The sequence below is a fragment of the Petaurus breviceps genome, unplaced genomic scaffold (assembly GCF_028583685.1).
Source record: "Petaurus breviceps papuanus isolate PSGF00001 unplaced genomic scaffold, PetGlider_PUasm1.0 183, whole genome shotgun sequence".
Lineage (NCBI taxonomy): Eukaryota > Metazoa > Chordata > Mammalia > Diprotodontia > Petauridae > Petaurus > Petaurus breviceps.
In genome coordinates this window covers 18,676,523-18,684,131 of record NW_027185791.1, presented here as the reverse complement: position 1 = coordinate 18,684,131, position 7,609 = coordinate 18,676,523, and the positions used below count along the sequence as shown (strand labels likewise).

The window sequence follows — 7,609 nt, the reverse complement described above, 5'->3', positions numbered from 1 at the left end:
TTTTACAAATATTATCTAATTAGATCCCTATGACAACCCTGGGAGGTAGGTACTGTTATTATTTCTAGTTTACAGTTGTGGAAACTGAGGCAGACAGAGACTAATTGACTTGACCAAAGTCACACAGTTAATAAGTATCTGAAGCCAGATTTGAGCTCAGGTATTTCTGACTCTAACTGCCTCTCAGACTTAATAAGGTCTGAGACTCTTATTCTTCTTTGTGACTTTGATATCTTTAGCTCCTTCAAATACCTTCAAGATCAAACACCTCCACAGCTGTCACCTCTAGAATTCTTCATACTTGGTTCCGTGCAGTTATTTCTCCGGGTTGTTCTTCATTATCATTTTTACTCCCTTTATATGCACGTCTGAGACCGTGATTTTAGATTTCAAATGTGGAAGCTCCATTTTCCTTGATGGTGAAAAAAACTGATTATAGAAAACTATGTCATTCATTTAACTTCTTTTTGCTCCAGTTTCTTCATCTATAAAATAAGGTACAAAAATAGTACCTAGCTCCCAGAGAATTAAATGAAAAATGTCTGCAAAGTGCTTTGCAAACCTTTTTAAAGCACTATAGAAGGCTAGTTATTATTAGAAATAATTAATCACTGTTATAATTACTTATTTCAACAGTATACATATCCAACCTGGAAGAATATAGAGAAGATTAACATGGTCTTTGACCAAGGATGACACCAAACTCTTGACACTTTCCATCAGGGTTTTTTGTTGTTGTTGTTTTTTGCTTTTTTGGAGGGGAGAAGGCAGGGTAATTGGAGTTAAGTGACTTGCCCAAGGTCACACAGCTAGTAAGTGTTAATTGTTTGAGGCTGGATTTGAACTCAGGTCCTCCTGACTCCAAGACCAATGCTCTATTCACTGTGACACCTAGCCACCCCTCTCCATTGTTTTAGAAGAGAAACATATCAGGTGCCTTTCACAGCTATGACTAGGGGATGAATTCTCAAGCAAGCAAGGGATAGAGGTAATTAAAAAAATATTTAATTTTAAAAATGAAATTGGAAAAACATTTGATATAGTTAATATAATCAAGATAAAAAGTGAAAAAAGTAAAACAATTAACTTGTTTAAAAAAGAAAAATCTTTTATCAAAAATCTCTGACACAGATCTGATTTCAATATATATAAACAACCAACAAAAATAAATTAGACCAAAACTCATTTCCATTTATCTATCTATCTATCTATCTATCTATCTATCTATCTATCTATCTATCTGTCTGTCTGTCTGTCTGTCTGTCTGTCTGTCTGTCTGTCTATGTCTCATCAAAGAATATAAACAGTGTCCACCAGGAATTACAAACCATTAATAATCATACAAAATTATGCTCCAAATCACTAACAAGAAGAAAATTGCAAATCAAAACAACTCTGAGGTTTTACCTCTCATGCAGAAAATTGACAAAGATGAAAAAAAATGAGGATAACTGGAGTTGTGAGAAGTTGTGGGAAGATGGATAGGCTGATGTACTGTTGGATGAGTGTTTAATTGGTCCGGTATTCTAGAAAGCAATTTGGACTAATGGTAAGAAATTGCCTAACATGACCATACACTTTGAGTCAGAGATTCCACTGGGTCATAAAGCCCAAGGAGCATAAGAACAAAAAGAAATGCCCACATGCACCCCAATATTTATGTCAGTCCTGTCTGTAGAAGTAAAGAACTGAAAACAAAGTCGATATTTATTGACTGAAGAAGAATTGCACATTGTGGGATGAGTGTAATGGAATATCACCATGGTCTAAGAAGGATGAATATGAATATGGAGAAGCACAGCAAACATAAACTTACATAAAATAAGAAAAAAACCCAGGCAAATGTTATGACTACAAAAATGTAAATGGAGATAACAAAACAAATGAAACTGAATGCTGTTAAAGTAAAATGACCAAATTTAGCCCCAAAGAAGAGATATAAGAAGGCAACATCCCCCACTTTTTTGTAGTGGAGGGCTATGTATTTGTTAAACTACATATGATATGAAACATTTTCAATATGTTGCTGAGTTGTGCAGAACTGTTTTCTTCCTCTTCTAAAACTTTCGTTATAAGAGCTTGTTCTGCCAGAGGGGAAAGGAAGGATGAGTTATTGGGTAATGAAGGTGATGAAAAAACAAGCTATCATTAAAAGTGTATTTTTTAAAAAATCCACTATGTAGATATTTTGATCTTTAAATATTAGCATTTTCCCTTAAAGTCTTATCCTTAAATTCTCTCAAGGTGCCTTTGTTTAGGTGGGTCTTTCACCAAGTTTCTTTTAATGGGTTTTACTCATCGATGCAATGTTATAAAGTATTCCTGTTTGTTCATACTCCCCCACCATATTTCTCCATAAGATTTTATAAATGAGTTTATATTAGAAACCAGTATTGCCTTTGGCTCCCATATATCACAGCTTGTCAAGTAAATAAAATTATTGTTGACTAAGGCACTTGGGGCTGTATTTTGGTCTTTTTATGACAGTTGATTTACATTGGACAAACTTCTGTATGAGATTACTGTAATTGGTGTTAATGTCCATCTTTTCTATCTATAAGCCATTTTTTTAGCATCAATAATTAGGTTAAAATTAAGTTGAGCTGGAGTTATTTTACTTTTATGTCATATATTTTCTCATTGTTATTCCTTCTGACTTTGTTTTAATTTTCACATTTGCTCTAATTAGTTGGTGTTTTGGCAATACACAGACAGCTGATTCAGAAATGACTCCCACATCAGTTATGCATCATTTCCTTCTTGTTAAAATATAACCAATTTCATTTTATGATGTTTTTTGGAGCTTGGCATTTCTAGAACCTTCTGGTTCTTTTTTAAAAGAAACTTTTCAGAATATATAGGTATGAGATTTATGTATAATCTACTAATCTTTGCCTTCTCTCATGTTTTTACTCCTGAATCCTAATTTTGAATATAGTTTTCATTATCCTAATCTATTCCTATCATTTTATGGAAGTCACCAAAAATATCTTGATTTAATTTGTAATATCTTTTTGAGTTCTTGGTTGAATTTCTCTGCCTATTCAGTCTCTGCAACAGATGTTGGAGTGCTGAACGGAATTATTTTCATGGTGGTCTTTCTGCAAATACTTTTCACAAGATGACTAAATATCCCATGAAATGATGTTTCTTGTTGGCTTTGGATGTATGATGAAGCTAAGTACACAAATACTTTAAATGGTTCTCTAAAGAGAACCAGTGATTTATCCTTCATTTGGTTGCATGATTCTTCTGTCCTTTGGGTTTTCTTTATGGTGAAAATGTCAAGCTTGACAGGATTCAGTTCCTCCAGGTTAGTCATTGGTCAATGGGCAATAGTCATACATTTACGTATCTAACTTTAAATAAGTTAAAGTTTATAGACTAAAACTCTGTGATTCTTTGCACCCTGGACACCCTTTTCTACCACTTTGCCACCATTGGTGCACAAGTGGAAGGGGCCACATGAGCCTGAGAGCCATTTTGTGTTTCTTTGTTTCAATGGTTGACATGACCCGGTTGCACACCAAGTGGCCAGCCTGTTGGTGATGGGACTTTGGGTACTTCACTAGCTGGTGGTGTTGAGTCAATTTCACTCCTTTCCTACTCTGTGTGAATCCATTTGGGTTTTCTCTGCAAAGATACTAGAATTATTTGATACTTCCTTCTCCAGCTCATTTTTTACAGATGAGGAAACTGAGGCTAATTGACTTGCCCAGGGTCACACAGCTAGTAAGTATCTGAGGCTGGATTTGAACTCAGGTCTTCCTGACCCCTGAACCAGTGCTCCATCCACAAATCCCCCCAGCTGCTTCTATTAATAGTGGGAATGTGGATAGATTACTTCTTCCCTCAGAGCCTCTGTTTCTCCATCTGTTAAAATCAGAGTGTAGAGGGGTTGGAGGGTAATAATATGTACTATCTATCTCAGAGTTGTTGAAAAGAAAGCCTTGAAAATTTCAGAGTGCTATACAAATATGAGCTGTCGTTATGAGGCATTGATATTAAGGGGAACATACACCCCCAGTTCTGGGGTGCACTACTAATTCCTTGGTATAAAGATAACATGAAGTTTTCTGAATTAATACATGAGGAGCCAGATGGTGGTCAGTAGACTTGGAGCAAGGAAGACCTGAATTTGAATTTTGTCTCAGACACTTAGCTGTGTGATCCTGAGCAAGATACTTAACCTGTGTCTCTCACAGTTTCCTCACTTGTAAAATGGGGATAATAAAAGCATTGCACATAATGAAGAAGGGGCTTTTAAATGAACACCCATGCTCCTTGTCAGCCTTGAAATCCCTTTGCTCCGAAGGGCTACAACCATTGATTCCTTCTTCTTCGCTGGAGGTCAAATAGGGAAGCACAGGGGACTAAAGCTGCTTTCAAATACTGGCTTTCAAGTTATTTTAGCCCAGCTGATGAAAAATAATGGGACTACTTCATGTGATTCATTATTTGTACTAATCAGGACCTCACTGTATTATGAGAAAGAAAGGAATGAGAGAGGCTAGAGACCTGTATATTACAAAGAAGCCTCAAGTCCCTACATCATGAATATTTTCTTCAAGAAAAGAATCTACAGCCACTGCATGTCATGAACAGCAAATATTATGAAAACAGAATTGATTATATTTGTCAAACAGGAGGAAAGCCTCATTATTGACCGGAAAGTTATTCCTGAATAAATTTTCTTTGTATATGCAGAGTATTGACTTATCTGAACAAAAATTAGAATCAGTAAAAAAGTTTGAAGAACGAATAATAACACGAAAAAATATGGTATAAAATTGAAATGATTCGATTCTGAACAATATAAGTAATTGATAATGAAAAATGGGTAATTGATGATGAAAAATGGTATGGAAGCGATCCTGCATTGTCTCAAGACTTGATAATGGAATGAAACCTCTGGTAGGCCCTGCAATAGACTGTCATTTTTCTGAGAACCTGTAGCTAGGTGATCCAGTAGATAGAATGCTGGACCTGGAGTCAGGCAGACATCTTCCAGAGTTCAAATCTCACCTCAGACACTTACTAGCTGTGTGACCCTGGGCAAGTCACTTAACCTCTATTTGCTTAATCCCCTGGAGAAGGAAATGGCTAACCAATCCAATATTTCTGCCAAGAAAACCCCTTAGGGGTGAAGAATATTTAGACACGACTGATTGACAGCAACAATCCACTAATGGTATGTGTGCTGGGGCCAGGACTGCAGTTCTTTTTTCTGTTATAGTGCTCATGTTTCCTGTCAAGAAATGAGGCAGTCCTAATGATGACGACCTCCTGATGGACAGCTTTCTCTGGGATTCCATGGGGGCACTCAGACCTGACAGGAGCGCTCCTCTTCCTGGTGCCTAGAAGCAGCATCTATGATGCCTGGTGGGAGTGCTTAAGAATTCTGGTAGCTTTGGGTGGATGGGTGGGGCAGTAAACTCCTAAGAGTTCTGAACAAACAGAGGACACTTAGAAGCAGCTGTTTGTGTGTGCAGCCTTCCCAAGCATACTCTGTTTTGCTTACCCTCCCCAGGAAATCTCCGGGCTTAGGGAGGCGTCTGCCTCTTCTCGGAGCAGTCTCCCTGCTCCTCCTCCCCACCCCCACCCCTTGATTTTCTCCATATCCTTCAAACAGAGCCCTAACCCTATTCCCCTAGGGGAATGTAGTAATTCTGCCCAGCAGAGAGCAAACGAAAGCGATGCTTGAGCTCTGGGCTCCAGAACGGAACTCAGTATTTCAGATTTGGTTGGATCAGAGCAGAACGGAGCAAAGCTCTTAATCAATTAATAATCAATACATATTTACATTTATCTGGTCTACTAGATAGCCCCTGTGCTAAAAGACTCAGGCAGGGGGCAGCTAGGTGATGCAGTGAATAGAGCACTGGCCCTGGATTCAGGAGAACCTGAGTTCAAATCTGGCCTTACTAGCTGTGTGACTTTCGGCAAGTCACTTAACCCCAATTGTCCTGCCTTCCTCTTCCCCCCACCAAAGTAAAACAAACAAAAAAGAGTCAGGAAAAGAATGGTTACATGTTCTTAGCAGGTGTCTTCTGACTCAGCTTTACAATTGGAAAATTAGTTTGAATGCAGCCCATGAAAGTCATCCATAAGGACAACATAAATGGTTGGTCAGTCTCTAGGCCAAGGTGAGGCACAGAGATTAAGTAAATGCTGGTCAGGGATTGCTAAGTGATGGCTATTGAAGAATGAGAATCACTCACATTCTTTGCAAGTTTGTTTTATTTTCTCTTGCTTTCTTATTCTTTACAAGCATATTTCGGGGGCACTCAGGTGACACAGTAGATCAGAAAGACATGACTTTGAATCCAGCCTCAGAAGACACTTCCTAGTTGTGTGACCCTGGGTAACTCCCATAATCCTATTTATCCCAGTTCCTCATCTGTAAAATGAGCTGGAGAAGGAAATGGCAAAACCACTCCAGGATCTTTGCCAAGAAAACCCCGAATGGGGTCACGGAGAGTCAGACACAACTGAAACACTTTAGGGATGATCAAGGCCAGGGAGGATCCTTTAAAAACAAAGCGTAGAGCCGGATAGAAAGGGGTTAAGTCCTTTCCCTCAGGCTGTGTGAGCTCCATGTCACTTTCCCAGGGCTACTGCTCCTTTATACCCAGTTTACTTGGAAAAATACACAGGCACCCCACTGTTCTCTACCAACACTTTGCTCACCCATGCATGATGAGGAAGGAGAGACTTCCCCTGTCACAAGCATATGGGAGGATATCCTTCTGCCTTTGCTAGGAACTGATTCCAAGAGACGGGCTCATTGTTGGTACATGTCACTCAACACTCAAGATAAGGCCTCGCACACAGAAAATGCTCAATAAACATTGAGTAGATGAAGAGATTTCTACTGTCTTCCTTCTTACCGTCCTCACACACAAGAAGGGTCAAAAGCCTATTCTTGACCTTAATAAAACAATAGAATACAGTGGAATATAAAGTCTTTGAGGTCTGAGACTTTTACTTTTGTCTTTATGTCCCCTTCCTCAGCACAGTAGAAGATAAGCAGTCGGTGCTTAAGAAATATTTATCAAACTGAATTGAACAATGGAACAATTAACAATCAAGAAATTGATATCTAGTCCTGACTTTGCTAGTTACCTTTGATGTGACTTCAGGCAAGTCAGTCGAGCTCTGTCCTCTAATTTCCATTTCTGCAAGATGGGACTCATAATAATACAGTGTCTTGCAATTAGCAAACATTTAATAATTTTTTTATTAAATTAAGTACAAAATGAGCTTATTATTGCTTTGATGGAAATAATGATGATGATGATATTTATACCAAGTCTTGCACTTTGTAAAGCACTTTACAAGTATGATCACAACAACCCTGGGAGGTAGACATGATTTTCATCCCCATTTATTATTGTACAGTCATTTTCAGTTGTATCTGACTCTCTGTGACTCTATTTGGGGTTTTCTTGGCAAAGATACTGGAGGGATTTGCCATTTCCTTCTCCAACTCATTTTACAGATGAGGAAACTGATGTAAAGAAGGTTAAGTGACTTGTCCAGGGTCACACAGCTAGTACATCTCTGAGGCTGAATTTGTGCTCTGGTCTTCCTGACTCCAGTTCTAGCA

General features: G+C 38.3%; 1 non-coding gene across 1 annotated transcript; it reads left to right on the top strand.

Annotated features, from left to right (window-relative positions):
- Positions 1 to 620: 620 nt before the first annotated feature.
- On the top strand, positions 621 to 728 carry LOC138161175 (U6 spliceosomal RNA). The gene has a single exon (XR_011168297.1). It is a non-coding gene; the product is annotated as a U6 spliceosomal RNA (small nuclear RNA).
- The last annotated feature ends 6,881 nt before the right edge of the window (positions 729 to 7,609 follow it).